Source organism: Grammomys surdaster, unplaced genomic scaffold, assembly GCF_004785775.1.
Source record: "Grammomys surdaster isolate TR1022 unplaced genomic scaffold, NIH_TR_1.0 125889, whole genome shotgun sequence".
NCBI classification, from domain to species: domain Eukaryota; kingdom Metazoa; phylum Chordata; class Mammalia; order Rodentia; family Muridae; genus Grammomys; species Grammomys surdaster.
This window is the reverse complement of record NW_021620714.1, coordinates 751,504-770,031: the sequence shown is the minus strand read 5'-3', so window position 1 is coordinate 770,031 and position 18,528 is coordinate 751,504. Positions and strand designations below refer to the sequence as shown.

The window sequence follows — 18,528 nt, the reverse complement described above, 5'->3', positions numbered from 1 at the left end:
TTTCCTTTCCTTTCCTTTCCTTTCCTTTCCTTTCCTTTCCTTTCCTTCCTTCCTTTCTTCCTTCCTCCCTTCCCTTCCTCCCTCCTCCCCCCTCTTTCTCTCTCTCTCCCCTCCTTCCTTCCTTCCTTCCTTCCTTCCTTCCTTCCTTCCTTTCCTTCCTTCCTTCTTTCTTTTTATTTTTTTCAGTGGGAACTTGGGTGGACTGTTCCATCCAAGGCACAGTGGGACATTCAACTTCCCAGTGTCCTGCTTGTCCACAGTTTGGACTGTCAGCAGTCAATATAAAGGGAAGGCTACAACCCAGTGGCCAGTTTTACCACATTTGAATCAAACTCCAGGTGGAGATTCTGCTGTATCCATCATCTTCACTGGAAGAGATTGGGGTTGCTGACTGGAGCTGATATGTCTGTCTGTCAAAAAAGTCTTTTTTTAAAAAAAATTAAAACATCCTAAGTGACATTTTCTTCAGATCTCTGAAGTATTTGAGGACTATCTATCTATCTAAAGTATATCTGAGTAGACAAACTTGTCTGTTTCTAGTTACTTGTCTTGGCTTAACTTTCAAAACATGTAGGTAGCTAAATAAAGCCTACTCTTTCAAGCTATATTACTATCCAGCATGACTCCTAGTTTTGAATGCATTAAAAGACATGACTATTTATAAGTGACTGAACACTAACCAGTATTTCTTAATTATTGGTAATTGTTTCTGATTGTAGCTTTCATAAGACTAGGACATTAAATTACATTTTAAATGAGTTGTTTTTAAGTTATAGGCACAAATATTTTTAACAAGAGTTGAATCATTTATACATTATGATGTAGCAAACATAACCTTAAATTTCTACTATCATACAAAAACCCATACCAATCTAAAATATTTGAGACTTGTTCCTTTCCTAGTCTAAAAGGAGATACAATAATTCATCCTTCTTATCCCAGCTGGGTGGCCTAGAGCAACCCCACCATAAAGAGGAAATGATATGGCTTCTACTGACTTTCGTTAGAACCTCCTCACTATTAAGGTGACATGGATCAGCCTGAGAGTGTATAAGGTAGGATCTAGAGACTTCTTTTATAAGCAATTGGATCACCCCTAGAGCTTCTTGTTTTGATTTTGAAGGAAGGGATTTTCTCTTTGGGCTTGCAAGAAAAATAGAGAAGCATCTATCAGGACACAGGTAAAACAGTATTCTAGGAAAGAAAGCCAAGGAGCCCTCTCTTGTTTGGGGGAGGTCAAGAGAAAGGTAGACTAACTCCATAGGATAATACAGATAGGAAGGTCGTTAGAGCTAGCTGTTTGGTTATAGGGTTAGGCTTATATATAGATGTTTTGTATATAGTTAAGAAAATAGAGTTACCTTGCTGAGCTGTCATGTTTGTAACTCAGTTTACACCACCACTGTCTCTATTGGTAGAGATATTAGATAATTTAAGTGGTAATCAGCCTATTTAAGGTTGAATCACCTTGTCAGGATTGAAATAAATGACATAACTCTAGAGTAGTTAATCCAATTATGGCCTGTAGCAAATATTTTTTTTTTTTTTGTGAAAAGCATTAAGTGTCTGTAATTGATGTCTTCTGACCTATATTTTTGTGGCTAGATTTTCGGAAGACCATCTTACGTCCTAGTTTATTGATAGACTCTTATCTTTGTATTTTTTTTTTTTTGGTGAAGTTTTTTATTTACACGAAATATATAGGCAAAATTAGCAAATGCTTGAAGCATTAATAACAGATCATAGGAAAATATGTTTTCTTTTTTTTCTTTTTTTAATATAATTTATTTTTTTCAAATTGTAATTTATACTCATTCACACAGGGGTTATAAACACAGAAAGGCAGGATGTGGGGAAGGGGATGACACTGGAGTGTGGGTGTTCAGGGGGAATACAGATATCTTTCAGAACAGGGTCTCGGGTGGGTAAGGGTTCAGGGGACAGGTCGTTATGGCTCTGCCTATGATTCACTTGTCCTTATCTAAGTTGGTATTGTCTGCCAAGGCTACCTATTTACAAGGTCTATGACTAACCAGGCTGGTAAATTGTCACAAAAACTGCCTGTTTACAATAGCTTATAGCCATCTGTTTCAGTGTTTATCCACAGAGACCCAAGACTTGGTGTTAGTATATATGTATGACAGGCCTATTGCTGATTTTAGGCCTATGGCTGATTTTAGGCCTTCAGTGTACAAGCAGGGATGACATCTCCCCTGACATCTCCTCCCTTCTCTAAGTATAGAAGTGCTGTGGCAATTCTAAACTTGCGAAGGCAGGGATAGAGACCTGACCTCCAGTAATTGAAGGGGACCTTGTAATGGCTCCGGATCCCTGTCATTGTCCAGTGAGGCATGAGGGCCATACCTATCTTGATGTCTTTTTCTTGGAGAGGGGATACTTTTGACATCAACCCCTATGCAGTCAAGCTTGTCAGGGAACCCAGAGAGATATTTTTAACTTTTATTGGTATTCCCTTGCAGTGCTTAGCCTCGCAGCCTAAGCAAGAATTCAGGTCGCCAGTCAAAGGGGGTTTTGGGTGGCCCCTCTCTGTCTGGTCTAGGGGCAGAAGAAGAACCTCTTTTAGGTTGGGTGGAGATGGGTTTTGGGAACACCCTGGATAAAGTAACAACCTCATCTTGAGTCTCCTGGTCCTCCAAAGCTAACTTATGATACTGTATCTGAATAAGTTTTGCTACCAAATTATTTATCTGTTGTTTCACAGAGTTAGTCAGCCTATTTGAGGCCCAGGAATCAGAAGAAATAAGCAAAAAGAACACAAATAATGGTCCCAAGATGAGAAGAGGTAGGATTGACAACCCTGGAAAGGCTGAAAACCAATTCTTGTACTAGCACTCATCTTTATCTTTCTCTCTCTGACTTTTTTCAGGGCCTTCTCTGACCTTTTTCATGCTCTCTTTAACCATCCCAGTCTTGTCTATGTAAAGGCAATATTCTTCTATAAGGGCTGTACACAGTCAAGAGCTGTACACAGCCTTTTCTATTATAATAGAGTAAATCAAGTCCAATAAGGATCTTTGTGATTTTTGGAGGTCTCTTCAGACAGCGAAACGAGGGATTTCTTCAGATTAGTGATGTTAATCTCTAGCTGTTTGATGTTCTTGTCAATGGCCCTTCGAAGGTCTGAGTAGTATAAGTTCGGAGGTCAGCATCTGGATTAGAAGTTCTAACAGCAGACATCACGGGTGATTGATTTTTACCTGGAAAGGAAAAAGAAGGGAAATCTCAGGAAGACTTCTCTTCCCTGGATGTAAATTGTTATTCATTTTATTTTTGCTTGGGCTTTGACTTTGTATTTTTAAAGACTACTTTTAACTACACTACAAAGCAATGTTATCTTTACTTAAACAAACATTTTTTTCCTAGGTAACTTTTTTAGAATTACCTATCACGATATCATCCATTAAGTGAGAAAATATAGATTGAGGAAACTGTTTACAAATTATTTGTAATGGCTGTTGAACAAAGTATTGACACAAAGTGGGGCTGTTTAACATTCCTTGTGTCATACCTTTTATCTGTACCTTTTTAAAAAATATTTACTGATTTTATTTGTATGAGTACACTGTTGCTGTCTTCAGACACATGAGAAGAGGGCCTCAGATCCTATTATAGATGGTTGTGAGTCTTCATGTGGTTGCTGGGAATTGAATTTAGGACCTCTGGAAGAGTAATCAGTGCTCTTAACTGGTCAGTCATCTCTCCAGAACACACATGTTTGCTACATATGCCCTTAATCTTCCAATCTGACCTTCTGGTCCTATTCATTTAATTCATTTTAGACTCAAGTTCATCAACAGATACATTAAATAGACTATGATCAATTGTTGGCTGTCTGAGTTATTGCTACTCATGTATTCACAACAGCCCTTTGGCAAAAAAAAAAAAACCCAAAAAACAAAAAACCATTAATGTAGATTCATCCTTCTTCATCTACAAGTAAAGTTTAAACATCCTATTATGAAACTATTACAGTGTTAATACAAGATTGTAAGATAGAATCCTAAAAGTATTTTAGATACTTATTCCTTATTCCAAATAAGAATTAAATTGGTTATTGTAGAATAATGATATTTGGCTTATTACATGGCAAACCTTTTAGACAAATTTGATAATCATCATCCATAAGACAAATTGTTACAGTTTTCCTCTATGCATGCTTTTGCATTTCTTGTAAATTTGCATGCAGCCCATAGATGTCTCATCTATTGAAAAGGCAGTATATGTGATTAGATCACGTGTTCACTCTCTTGAGTTTCCCCCTGTTTCAGCACAAATAATTGAATTACATGCTGTAGCCACTGTTTAAAATGCTAAAAAAAAATCAAGCTTTCAATTTGTATACTCATAGCCAGTACATGGTTCATGGTTTATAATTGCTTAAAATTCTTCCTTTTTTAGATATTGCTAATTCTTAAATTTTACAGTTATTTATACAAATACAACTTAATTTAAGAAACACATACTGTTCCTTAACTTTATCAGACATTTAAGAGCTCATATTAGATTGCCTGGACCCCAGAGCAATGCCATAGCAGATTTGTATACCAGGCAGATTATAGATCTTACAGAAACAATTGGCCATACAACCTTATTCTTTACGTCATCAAAATAGTAATAGCTTGAGATAATAATTTGACATCTCTAGAAAGTGTACAAGTTAAATTACAAAAACTTGTTCTCAGTGTCCTCAAAATTTTCATAATGGTGTTAATCCTTGAAGACTTATATGTAATCAATTATGGCAAATGGATGCTACTCATTTTTTATTTTGAAAAATTAAAATATGTACATGTGACTTGACACTTTTTAGACTTTCTAGTTACAACCACTTTAACAAGAAAAGCAACTAAAATTATAATTAGTTACTGCCTACATTATTTTTCTATGCTTGGTGTTCCATATCAGATTATAGACAATAGTACTGGCTATTACAGTCAAACATGCTTCAGGCATGAAAATGACTTTGGGCTAAGACAGGGAAGTAGGCTCAGTTTTTTGGTCATCCTCATAAGCCCTTAGAAATAGTGATCATGGGAGTGATCACAGGTCTCAGTTTACTGCCTTGCTTGATCTTTGACTATCAGTGTTTATTATCTTTCTTGTTCCTTAACTATTTTCATCTATTGTATCCCTAGTTCTAGAACTGACTTTAGTACTTGCATGAAATTAAAATGGTATAAAAGCAAAAAAGAGGAGGAGGTATAGAATAGGGGCTTTATGGGGGTGGGGATGGGGAAAAGGAATAACATCTGAAATGTAAATAAATAAAATATAGAATAGACAACAAACAAAGAAATAAGCAAACAAACCCCCCAAAACAAATAAGTAAATCATAGCAGCACATTCAATATGGGATCATTTAAGGAGGGAAGAACCATTTTATATATAGGTGACATCATACTATAGTCCTAGACTGAACAAAAATGAGAGTGAGCTGAAAGCCAGCACTTGTCACTCTGCCTCCTGACACCAGAACCATAAGACCAGTTGCTTCTCACCTACTGCCATGCCTTCTCCATCATGACCTACTTACCCTGGAATCATGAGCCAAAGTTCCAACTGTTACCGAAGTCCTGATATGTCAGTGCTTGAAGGTCAGTGTTTATAAGATGACAGCTAGTAGGGAAGAGTCCAGAGTTTACCCATGGAGCACTTCTTGGGTACATGACAGAAGAGTAGGTGCTGGAGATATGGTTCAGTGGTTAAGAGCACTGGCTGCTCTTTCAGAGGTCCTGAGTTCAATTCCCAGCAACCACATGGTGGCTCACAAACATCTGTAATCTGATCTGGTGATCTCTTCTACTGTGCCTGAAGACAGCTACAGCATACACATGTACATAAAATAGATCAAAAAATCAATAATTAGAAAAAAAGATTATGAGTACCCTGGTAAGAAGGATTTTGGAGATATGGATAACAGATAATATATATTTCACTTTTATCTTAATTTTTAGAATTGTTTCAATACAGAAGAACAGAATAAAATTACAGATATCTTTGGATGTGTTACTCAGAACTGACATGTCTCCAGCTCTTTCTTTCTGGTGGCATCACCCCAGTGGACAGGAGTGGGTGAGCAGCAAGCCTCTGTCTCTTAACTGTGCCATATTCCTTGTTATTCTTAGACTATCCTCTTGATATCTGACAATTTTTCTAAAGAGAAGCCTTTTACATGGTTGGGATATAACCCAACCATGATAAGTTACCTACTGACTGTAAACCCATCACTTGGGAAGCAGAGACAGAAGGATCAGACATTCAAGGCCATGCCTGTTATCTCAGGGCTCTGCAGATAGAGGAAGGAGACTCAGAAGCTCAGTGTTCATAGTGAATCCTTGGACAGCCAGGGCTACATGAAGTTCCTTCTAAAAAATATAAACAACAGGCATGGTGATGCATGTCTTTAATCCCAGCAGTTAGGAGACAGAGGCGGGAGGATCTCTGTGAATTTGTAGCAAGCTTGAAAAGAGTATGAATTCCAGGATAGCTAGGTGGTGTTTCACATTGAAATGTAGTCTCAAACAAAACAAAACAAAACAAAACAAAACAAAACAAAACAAAACAAAACAAAACAAAACAAAACAAAAGAGGACAACAGCAGAGGAAGAAATGGTGTTTGCCATTTTATTCCTCATGTTTGGGGATAAATATTCTTGAAAGGACAGGTAAAAATCCATCATAGTTTTATTATCTTTGTAAGGTTTGGTGGATTCTAAACAAACTGCCTTCACATTATTAAGTATTTCCTTTAAAGAACTCTTCAAGGATTAACATATTTAGAAAGTCTGGTTATACATGTCATTTGTCATATGATACAACGGGATGACATTATGACACATACTTGCACATGTCCCCCACCATATTTCCTCCCAACTCCTCTCAGCATTTCCTCTCAGGGATGTAGTAAGACTTACCGGAGACTACACTCATTTCCCCAGTTCCTCTGATACTATGGAGAAAATACATTGGAGGAGGATTTTGCAGATACTGTAAAAACTCTGACTCTTAGTGCTTGATGGATCATTTCTTCTAAGCATCCCGCCAGCAAAGAAGCAACTCACCAAAATGATGCCCAGAGGTTTGTCAGGGGCTAGATCTGCAACACCAGAAATCTAGGAAATGGCTGACCAAGTGAGTCAATGTGTTTCAGGAAAAAGCTTGATCTCAAACCAAACTTCCAAAATTTGATTCATAATTTACGTTAAGAGTGTGAGAAATGACAGAAATAAAAAAAATATGGGTTTTATCCAGTCATTTATATAGCTAAAAGTGGAACATTAAGCCTTTCAGAGACGTGTCAACACCCCAAGATTAAAATCGGCCAAGCCCACTCTTTCCTGCAGTCTTAGTTTCCCCAGTAGTTGAAGGTGAAGTCATGCTGGATCCTCTCTACACCTCACATGTCTGATCACAGGAGCTCTAATTACTGATGGAATTTTCCAATTGCACTAGTTGAAGCTGATATATGAAAGCTCCTAAGGTTGTTAAGATTCTCTGAGCTGATTCCAGGATGCAATGCTCACCAAACCATCACAATCAAAATTGAACTCAAAGTTTCAAGCAAGTTAATACATGTTGCTTAATTATCATCTATATAAAAAGATGTATTATGTTGCCTGTTTTACAAAGGATAATTATGAAGGTAGGTTTGGAATCTGTCACTTTTTTTTTAATGTCACATTGTTTTTCTCTCTAAAGCTGAATCATCCTGTAAGACACGATCAATTTAGTTTCTTATTTGTTTCTTTGAAAGTTGGTCTCACTAGATGGTCTAGCATGCAGTTAATGAGGCTAGCCTCAAATTCAAGGCACTCCTGCTGCCTCAACCACTCAAGGGCTTGGATTACAGGCATGTACCACCATACTAGGCTCCATCAGATTTTTTGTGAGTAGAAGATGGAAAGATCTCCCATGCTCATGGATTGGCAGGATTAATATAATAAAAATGGCCATCTTGCCAAAAGCAATCTACAGATTCAATGCAATCCCCATTAAAATCCCAACTCAATTCTTCACAGAGTTAGAAAAGGAAATTCTCAAATTCATATGGAATAACAAAAAACCCAGGATAGCGAAAACTATTCTCAACAATAAAAGAACCTCTGGAGGAATCACCATTCCTGACCTCAAGCTGTACTACAGAGCAATAGTGATAAAAACTACCTGGTATTGGTACAGAGACAGGCAGGAAGATCAATGGAATAGAATTGAAGACCCAGAAATGAACCCACACTCCTATGGTCTCTTGATCTTTGACAAAGGAGCTAAAACTGTCCAGTGGAAAAAGGACAGCATTTTCAACAAATGGTGCTAGTTCAACTGGAGGACAACATGTAGAAGAATGAAAATTGATCCATTCTTATCCCCTTGTACAAAGCTCAAGTCTAAGTGGATAAAGGACCTCCACATAAAACCAGATACACTGAAACTAATAGAAGAGAAGGTGGGGAAGAGCCTCGAATACTTGGGCACAGGGGAAAAGTTCCTGAACAGAACACCAATGGCATATGCTCTAAGATCAAGCATTGACAAATGGGACTTCATAAAATTGCAAAGTTTCTGTAAGGCAAAGGACACTGTCAATAGGACAAAACGACAACCAACAAATTGGGAAAAGATCTTTACCAATCCTACATCTGATAGAGGGCTAATATCCAATATATACAAAGAACTCAAGAAAGTAGACACCAGACAACCAAATTACCCTATTAAAAAATGGGGTATAGAGCTTAACAAAGAATTTTCAATGGAAGAAACTCGAATGGCCGAGAAGCACCTAAAGAAATGTTCAATGTCCTTAGTCATCAGGGAAATGCAAATCAAAACAACTCTGAGATTCCATCTCACACTAGTCAGAATGGCTAAGATTAAGAACTCAGGTGATAGTAGATGCTGGCGAGTGTGTGGAGAAAGAGGAACACTCCTCCATTGTTGGTGGGACTGCAAGATGGTGCAACCACTTTGGAAATCAGTGTGGCGGTTCCTCAGAAAATTGGACATAGCATTACCCGAGGATCCAGCTATACCACTCCTAGGCATATACCCAGAAGGTGCTCGAACATATAACAAGGACATATGCTCAACTATGTTCATAGCAGCCTTATTTATAATAGGCAGGAGCTGGAAAGAACCCAGATGTCCTTCAACTGAGGAATGGATTCAAAAAATGTGGTATATTTACACAATGGAGTATTACTCAGCTATTAAAAACAATGAATTCGAGAGGTTCCTAGGTAAATGGATGGAACTAGAAATTATCATCCTGAGTGAAGTAAGCCAATCACAAAAGAACACACATGGTATTCACTCACTGATTATTGGATATTAGCCCAGAACCTTGAAATGCCCAAGATGCAACTCACAGGCCACATGAAGCTCATAAAAAAGGAAGACCAAGTGGGGGTGATTCAGTTCTTCTTAGAAGGAGCAACAAAATACTCAAGGGAGCAAACATGGAGACAAAGTGAGGGACAGAAACTGAAGGAGGGGCCATTTGAAGACCTTTCCACCTGAGTATCCACCCCATATGCAGTCACCAAAGGTAGATGCTGATGAGGAAGTCAGGAAGTACATGCTGATAAGGGCCTGACATGGATGTCTCCTCAGAGGCCTTCAAGAGTCTGACATATTCAGAGGCAGATGCTCACAACTAGCCATTGAACTGATCATGAGGTTCTCAATGGAGGAGTTAGAGTGAGGACTGAAGGAGCTGAAAGGGTTTGTGACACCATGAGGAGAGCAACAATACCAACCAACCACAGCTCCCAGGGTCCTAACCACCAGCCTGGGAGCACTTATGGAGGGATCCAGGGCTTCAGCTGAGTATGTAAGAGTAGAGGGCCCTGCCGGGCACAGGTGGAAGATGAGATCCTTGACCTCATGAAGGCTGGATGCCCCAGGGGGTGGGAATTTTGAGGGTGGGGAAGTGGGAGTGGGGGGGTAGGTGGGGGTTACATCCACAGAGAAAAAGGAAGAGGGGTAAGGGGATGGGGGGTTTCCGGGTGGGTGGGGGATGGGGTAAGGGGATAACATATGAAATGTAAATAAAATATCCAATTAAAAAAAAAAGAAAAAAAGAAAAAAAAATGGGAGCCTTCATGCTTGGGGCACTGAACATTCTAGAGGGAATCACAGACCTGAAATTGGTCACTAAATATTTAAGGCTAAATGGTTCTCATCCATAGGTTTATTTCAATCAATATCTTGGAGCATTTTATTTTTGAAGAACATTAAATCTTTAAATCTTCATTAGAATATTCACATCAAGTTGGTGTTCTCAACCTTAACTGTGCACAAAAGTCACCTGTAGCCCTAGACAGAATGCAGATCTGAGTGAAGAGAGATAGGCTGGCCTGTATGTCTACATTTCTTCCAAGGTCTCTGGAAGTGTGGGTACTTTTACTAATGACTTCACTACAGAAAACGAGATATTGACATTTTAAAGTTATTAGCCAGGTATGGTGGTGCTTGCCTTTAATCTCAGCATCTGAGAGGCAGAGGCATGTGAAGCTCTGTGTGTTCAAGGTTAGCCTGATCAACATAGTGAGTTCAACAGTACCCAGAACTTCTCAGTGAAACACTGTCTCAAAAAAATAAAAAAAAAATAAAAAAGGTATGTCACAGAAGTGTATTTTAATCCTTCGACTCAGTGCAAAATGAATCATTATAATGTATATCATGTAGGAACACACAAAGAGAAATACTTATCCTCTTCCTTCTAAGGGTCACACTCCTATGACAGCAGAGCACAGAAAAAAAGTGGGGCAGGTTTATGTAATCAAAGTATTAAATGACACAGGACACTTTGGAAATGGAGTCCCAAATATCCCAGAACAGCTGTCTATCCTTTATGTTTTTAATTGTCCAAAAATGGACAGCTTATTGCAGATGTGACTGGACAGGGAGGTTTATGTCCTTCTGATGAAAGATAGGGTAGGAGAACCAGCAAAGCTACTCTGTTTAGATTCTTGGTCTATCTGTGATGTGGTCCATCTCTATGGTACTGAGCAGAACCCCTCCTAGAATCAAGATTGTATGACCTCCTACAAGGCAAGGAAGTTCAAATACTAAACAAAAGGGGAGAAGAAGTTTTGAACAAGGGTTCCAGGTTTTATGGCTGTCTTCAAGGGATTGGGTAGGGTTCTATGATCTGCTTTGGGAAAGAATATTTTTTCATGGTGTCTCTAGGGATTGAACCTAGTACCTTGAGCAAGCTTGGCAAAGAGTTCTAACACTGAGCTACATCTCCAACATTGAATCTGTAGATTGCTTTTGGCAAGATGGTCATTTTTATTATATTAATCCTGCCAATCCATGAGCATGGGAGATCTTTCCATCTTCTGAGATCTTCTTCAATTTCTTTCTTCAGAGACTTGAAGTTCTTGTCATACAGATCTTTCACTTGCTTGGTTAGATTCACACCAAGGTATTTTATATTTGCAACTATTGTGAAAGGTGTCATTTCCCTAATTTCTTTTTCAGTCTATTTATCTTTCATGTAGAGGAAGGCTACTGATTTGTTTGAGTTGATTTTATAACCAGCCACTTTGCTGAAGTTGTTTATCAGGTTTAGGAGTTCTCTGGTGGAAGTTTGGGGGCCACTTAAGTATACTATCATATCATCTGCAAATAGTGATATTCTGATTTCTTCCTTTCCTGTTTGTATCCCTTTGACTTCTTTTTGTTGTCTAATTGCTCTGGCTAGGACTTCCAGTACTATATTGAATAGGTAGAGGGAGAGTGGGCAGCCTTGTCTAGTCCCTGATCTTAGTGGGATTGCTTCAAGTTTCTCTCCATTTAGCTTGATGTTGGCTACTGGTTTGCTGTAAATTGCTTTTACTATGTTTGGGTAGGGGCCTTGAATTCCTGATCTTTCCAAGACTTTTATCATGAAGGGATGTTGAATTTTGTCAAATGCTTTCTCAGCATCTAGTGAAATGATCATGTGGTTTTTTTCTTTAAGTTTGTTTATATAGTGGATTACATTGATGGATTTCCGAATGTTGAACCATCCCTGCATTCCTGGGATAAAACCTACTTGATTATGATGGATGATTGTTTTGATGTGTTCTTGGATTCGGTTTGCTAGAATTTTATTGAGTATTTTTGCATCGATGTTCATAAGGGAGATTGGTCTGAAGTTCTCTTTCTTTGTCGGGTCCTTGTGGGGTTTGGGTATGAGTGTAATTGTAGCTTCATAGAACGAATTGGGTAGTGTTCCTTCTGTCTCTATTTTGTTGAATAGTTTGAAGAGAATTGGTATTAGGTCTTCCTTGAAGGTCTGATAGAATTCAGCACTAAAACCATCTGGTCCTGGGCTTTTTTTAGTGGGGAGACTTTTAATGACTGCTGCTATTTCCTGAGGGGTTATGGGACTATTTAGATGGTTTATCTGCTCCTGGTTTAACTTTGGTACCTGGTATCTGTCTAGGAAATTGTCCATTTCATCCAGGTTTTCCAGTTTTGTTGAGTATAGGCCTTTGTAGTAGGATCTGATGATTTTTTGAATTTCTTCAGTTTCTGTTGTTATGTCTCCCTTTTCAGTTCTGATTTCATTAATTTGGATACTGTCTCTGTGCCCTCTGGTTAATCTGGCTAACGGTTTATCTATCTTGTTGATTTTCTCAAAGAACCAGCTCCTGGTTTTATTGATATTTTGTATTGTTCTTTCTGTTTCTATTTGGTTGATTTCAGCCCTGAGTTTGATTATTTCCTGCCTTCTACTCCTCCTGGGTGTATTTGCTTCTTTTTGTTCTAGAGCTTTTAGTTGTGCAGTCAACTTGTTAGTGTGTGCTCTTTCCAGTTTCTTTTTGTAGGCACTTAGAGCTATGAGTTTTCCTCTTAGCACTGTCTTCATGGAATCCCACAAGTTTTGGTATGATGTGTCCTCATTTTCATTGAATTCTAAAAAGTCTTTAATTTCTTTCTTTATTTCTTCCTTGACCAAGTCATCATTGAGCAGAGAGTTGTTCAGTTTCCATGTGCACGTGGGTTTTCCATTGGTTTTGTCATTATTAAAGACCAGTCTTAGTCCGTGATGATCTGATAAGATGCAAGGGATTATTTCAATCTTTTTGTATCTGTAGAGGGTTGTTTTGTGACCAATTATATGGTCTATTTTGGAGAAGGTATCATGGGGTGCTGAGAAAAAGGTATATTCTTTTGTTTTAGGATGAAATGTTCTATAGATGTCTGTTAAGTCCATTTGGTTCATAACTTCTGTTAATGTCAAAGTGTCTCGGTTTAGTTTCTGTTTCCATGATCTGTCCATTGCTGAGAGTGGGGTGTTGAAATCCCCCACTATTATTGTGTGAGGTGTAATGTGTGTTTTGAGCTTTAGTAAAGTTTCTTTTGTGTATGTAGGTGCCCTTGAATTTGGAGCATAGATGTTCAGAATTGATAGTTCACCTTGGTAGATTTTTCCTTTGATGAGTATGAAGCGTCCTTCCTTATCTTTTTTGATTAATTTTGGATGAAAGTCAATTTTATTTGATATTAGAATGGCTACTCCAGCTTGTTTCTTGGGACCATTGGCTTGGAAAATTGTTTTCCACCCTTTTATTCTGAGGTAGTGTCTGTCTTTGTCACTGAGGTGCGTTTCTTGTATGCAGCAAAATTCTGGGTCTTGTTTGTGTATCCAGTCTGATAGTCTGCGTCTTTTTATTGGGGAATTGAGACCATTGATGTTAAGAGATATTAAGGAAAAATGATTGTGGCTTCCCGTTATTTTTGTTATTAGAGGTAAAGTTATGTTTGTATAGTTATCTTCTTTTGGGGTTGTTGGAAGATTACTTCCTTGGTTTTTCTAGGTTGTAGTTTCCCTCCTTGTGTTGACGTTTTCCATCAGTTATCCTTTGAAGTGCTGGGTTTGTGGGAAGATATTGTGCAAATTTGGTTTTGTCATGGAATATCTTGGTTTCACCATCTATAGTGATTGAGAGTTTTGCTGGGTATAGTAATCTGGGCTGGCAATTGTGTTCTCTTAGGGTCTGTATGATGTCAGTCCAGGCTCTTCTGGCTTTTATAGTCTCTGGTGAGAAGTCTGGTGTAATTCTTATAGGTCTGCCTTTATATGTTACTTGACCTTTTTCCCTTACTGCTTTTAGTATTTTTTCTTTGTTTTGTGCATCTGATGTTTTGATTATTATGTGACGGGAGGTATTTCTTTTCTGGTCTAGTCTATTTGGTGTTCTGTAGGAGTCTTGTATGTTAATGGGCATCTTGTTCTTTAGGTTAGGGAAGTTTTCCTCAATAATTTTGTTGAAGATATTTACTGGCCCTTTAAGTTGGGAATCTTCATTCTCATCTATACCTATTATCCTGAGATTTCGTCTTCTCATTGTGTCCTGGATTTCCTGGATGTTTTGAGTTAGGAGTTTTTTGCATTTTGCATTTTCTTTGACAACTGTGTCAATATTTTCCACCGTATCTTCTGCATTTGAGATTCTCTCTTCTATCTCTTGTATTCGGTTGGTGATGCTTTCGTCTGTGACTCCTGATCTCTTTCTTAGGTTTTCTATCTCCATGGTTGTCTCCCTTTGAACTTTCTTTATTGTTTCTATTTCCAGATTCAGATCCTGAAAGTTTTTGTTTAATTCCTTCTTTGTGTTTTCTTGCATTTCTTTAAGGGATTTCTGTGATTCCTCTTTAAGGGCTTCTATCTGTTTACTTGTACTCTCCTGTATTTCTTTAAGGGAGTTACTTAATTCCTTCTTATAATCCTCTATCATCATCATGAGAAGTGATTTTAATTCTGAATCCTGCTTTTCAGGTGTGATGGGGTGTTCAGGGCTTGCTATATTGGGAGAACTGGGCACTGATGATGCCAAGAAACTTTGGTTTCTGTTGCTTATGTTCTTGCGCTTGCCTTTCGCCATCTGGCTAACTGTAGTGGTACCTGCCCTCACTGTGTAAGACTGGAGTCTGTATTTCCAGTTATCTTGCTTATTGCAGAGCTCCTCGGAGTCCAGATGTCTCTGTGGTCTTATGCTCCTAATCTCCTGGGTGGAATAACTCCTGGGACTCAGACCACCTCTTGGATCTGGAAATCCTTCTGCTCTGAGTGCAGTGGTTCCTCGGCTGCTCTGAGTGCAGTGGCTCCTCGATGACTCAGGATTCAGTTTCAGCTGCTCTGAGTGCAGTGGCTCCTCGATGACTCAGGATTCAGTTTCTCCACAGGACAGGAGCAGACCGACTCTGTGTCTGCTCCAGCCCAAAGGAGCAGGCAGGGGCGGAAGGGAAGTGGAATTCCAGAGGGGCAGGTTTTGGGTAGGTGCTGTGCCCTTAATGTCCTTGGCTCCCAGATGTATCTCTGGGGCTTAAGGAGTGAGATGGAGTTCTTACCGGCTGCTCTGAGTGCAGTGGCTCTTCTAGGATGACTCGGAATTCAGTATCTCCACAGGACCGGAGCCGACCGATTCTGTGTCTGCTCCAGCCCAAAGGACCAGGCAGGGGTGGAAGGGAAGTGGAATTCCGGAGGGGCAGGGTTTGGGTAGCTGCTGTGCCCTGAATGTCCCTGGCACCCAGATGTATCTCTGTGGTTAGGGTAAGTTTTTATCATGATATTCTCATTAGTTCTTTGAGGATTTTGTACATACATACAATGTAGTTTAATCATATAATTTTAAGTTAGGAAGCTACTCGAAGGGATTATCTTGCTAATTACAACATCTGTAGACCACATCTTCAGTAATGAAATTAATTTAGAAATGTGTTCTTGTAGTTCCAGAGAAGCACAATGAGACATAAATATTTCAGGAAGTCATCTCACCAGGGAAGAAGCTTTGCTATTCTAAAATCCATGATCTCTGCCACCTCTCAGTTGATCTTCAAAGCTCCAGGCAGGCAAGGAGGCATTCCATCCTATATTTGGAGGATGAAACCAAGACTCAAAATGCTTAAGAGGCACTCTGATTAGATACTACCCTGTCCTTTTTCACTGCACAACCTTAGCACCTTGGAGAGCTTTACAGGTATCAGAGCAAAGGAATGCAGCAAACTTGCCTTCTCTATGGAAGCCAGGGCCTCAGGCTTAAATCACCATGAGACATGCATAGCCAAGAACCAGTTCATAGGGACATTTCCTGAGTTTCTCTTAGGTGTCCAGCATCTGGCTGCAAACTGTAGAAGCTACATAAAGGCTGAAAGGAACTGCCTCTACTCCCCCAAATTTAACATTGCAAAGGAAATTAAGACATCTAGGGAATGTTATAGAATAAAACTTAGTTAATCACTGTTTCATGATCACAGGTTTAAGATCAAAAAGTAGATTAGGCACTGTTGCCAACCCTTTACTGTCAGGTGAACAGGTACAGGGTGGTGGCTCAGTTCCCAGATGTCACTCATCTGTCCTGTGTTGCAGGAGAAAGCCTGAGGGGACAACTCTCACTAAAGTATTTGGAGGCAGAGAAACCAACAGTAAACTGTGTACTTTTAGGAAGTATTATCTCACTCACAGCAATAATCCTCCATCCAGAGAACACCAGAGCACAGACACTACTGAAGGTCCTTGTTAAGTCAGAAAATTCAGTCTTCCTGAAGACTCCAAGATTATGTACCCATACAGTATCAGGCCAGAGTTGGTTATTGTATCCCTAGAATGATCTAAGGGAGCCCAGAGAAAATTTCCACTATGTGTTGTTCACTTTGTATTTACTGATCAAATATAGACATACCTATTGGGGCCTTTCATTGAAAATCATAACTATATCGTTTTTTGCTTTATTTGTATTTTGTGTGTGTGTATCTTGATTTTGGGGGCAGGATTTATTTTGTAGCCTCAATGAACCTGGATCTTTTTGTATAACCCAAGCTGGTCTTGAAGAGCATTCTTCTGCCTCAGTCTTCCAAGTTCTGAAATTGTCTGCTTGGGCAGCCCACCCAGGTTCATCAGCATCTCTGAGGACTCTCAACAGGATGAGGTTCCCAGATTTATGACTCAGGTAAACTGAGTCAATACAGCCTTAACATCATCTCTTACTTTCTCCTCCTAAGGTCAGAGCACAGCTTGAAGAGAAAACCAATGAGAAATATAAAAAATTTGAAGCCATTGAGTATAAATCTCAAGTTGTTCCTGGACAAAAATACTTCATTAAAGTTAGATGCCAACCTCCCTCAAGCACTGATGTGATTGTTTCCTGTTGCCCGAACTATAGCTTCATTTCTACCACTGGTCTTAAATTAAGACATTTGCAAGTAGAAGACTGTCCAATCCATTGGATGGTAGGATAGTTACCTTGTTTTACCTTGTGAATACAGAAAGCTTTGTTCAGACCTACAATAGGAAGTCAATGTGACCACACACACACACACACGCATATGTATACATATGTGCATGCACTTATATACCCATAAATAATGGTAAACTTTGGTAAGTAGCACTTGAAGATTAAGAGCACAATGTCTTCTGTAGAACACAGAACTTTTATTGTTCTGATAAAGAACAAAGTGGTAGTTCTTTTCCTGATGGTTTAGGTCCCAGGTTCATGCCAAAAAACAAAAACAAAAACAAAAAACAACAAAAAACAACAAAAAACAAACAAACAAACAAACAAACAACAACAGAAACCATTGAGAATGTTACCCCGGTGGTATCTAGGCTTTTTTTTATTTTTACTTTACAAAGGAGGCAACCTGGTATACATTCACATAGTAGATTACAACATAACAGAGATATGGGGACCATAGAGTCCATATTCTCTGAAACAAATCTGAGTTTCTTTTCCCTTATCAAACCATATGCCAAATTTTCTCCTAACTTAGAAGTCAGAAAACAGAATCACCAAAAACACAGGCTTCCCTCTGCTCCTCTCCAGGCATCATGAAAAGAAAATGTAACTCTGGAATGTCATCTGTGCCAAGATTTTAATGAAAAGAACAATAAAGTAAATTGAGGTGGAGAAATAGATTAGTGGGTAGGAGAAGTGCTGGTTCTTCTTGCAGAGGACCTGGGTTTGGGTCTCAGCACCCACATGGCAGCTCACAACTATTTCTGACTCTAGTTCTAGGGAATTTGACACCCTTTTCTTATGTTTTCAGGCATTGCATACATGTGATGTACATAAATACAAATAAATTGAATAAAATTTTTTTCTAAAAGGTATTAAAAATAAATCTAGGAAATATATTTTTGGCCATACTGTTAGCTGCTCTTTTTCCTGATATAAGGGATGGGAGTTCAGTTCATCGATGCTGGCCTCAGCCAGAAGAGTTGTTTCAGAGGATCTTAGCACATCAAGTCTTAACAGGAAAGAAGATCTGTAGTACAATCAATATCCATGTGAATTATCTTCATTTCTTTGTTCCTTTGTTTCTCTGTTTCTTTCTTTCTTTTGTTCTTTCATGTTTTTTCATATGGGTGTAAGGCGTGGTTGTTTCCTTCACATAAAAGCCTTCAGAGGGATTTCTAAAGAAGATGATTGGGAACTTGATGGTTACCAGGGTAATAAATCCAAGAATGATGAGCTGACCTACTTCTAAGCAGTGAATTTTAAAGTCACCTGAAGCCCC

General features: G+C 38.8%; 1 pseudogene; it reads left to right on the top strand.

Annotated features, from left to right (window-relative positions):
• The window catches only part of LOC114608330, a 27,964-nt pseudogene extending 9,466 nt beyond the window's left edge, over window positions 1-18,498 (top strand).
• Window positions 18,499-18,528: the final 30 nt, after the last annotated feature.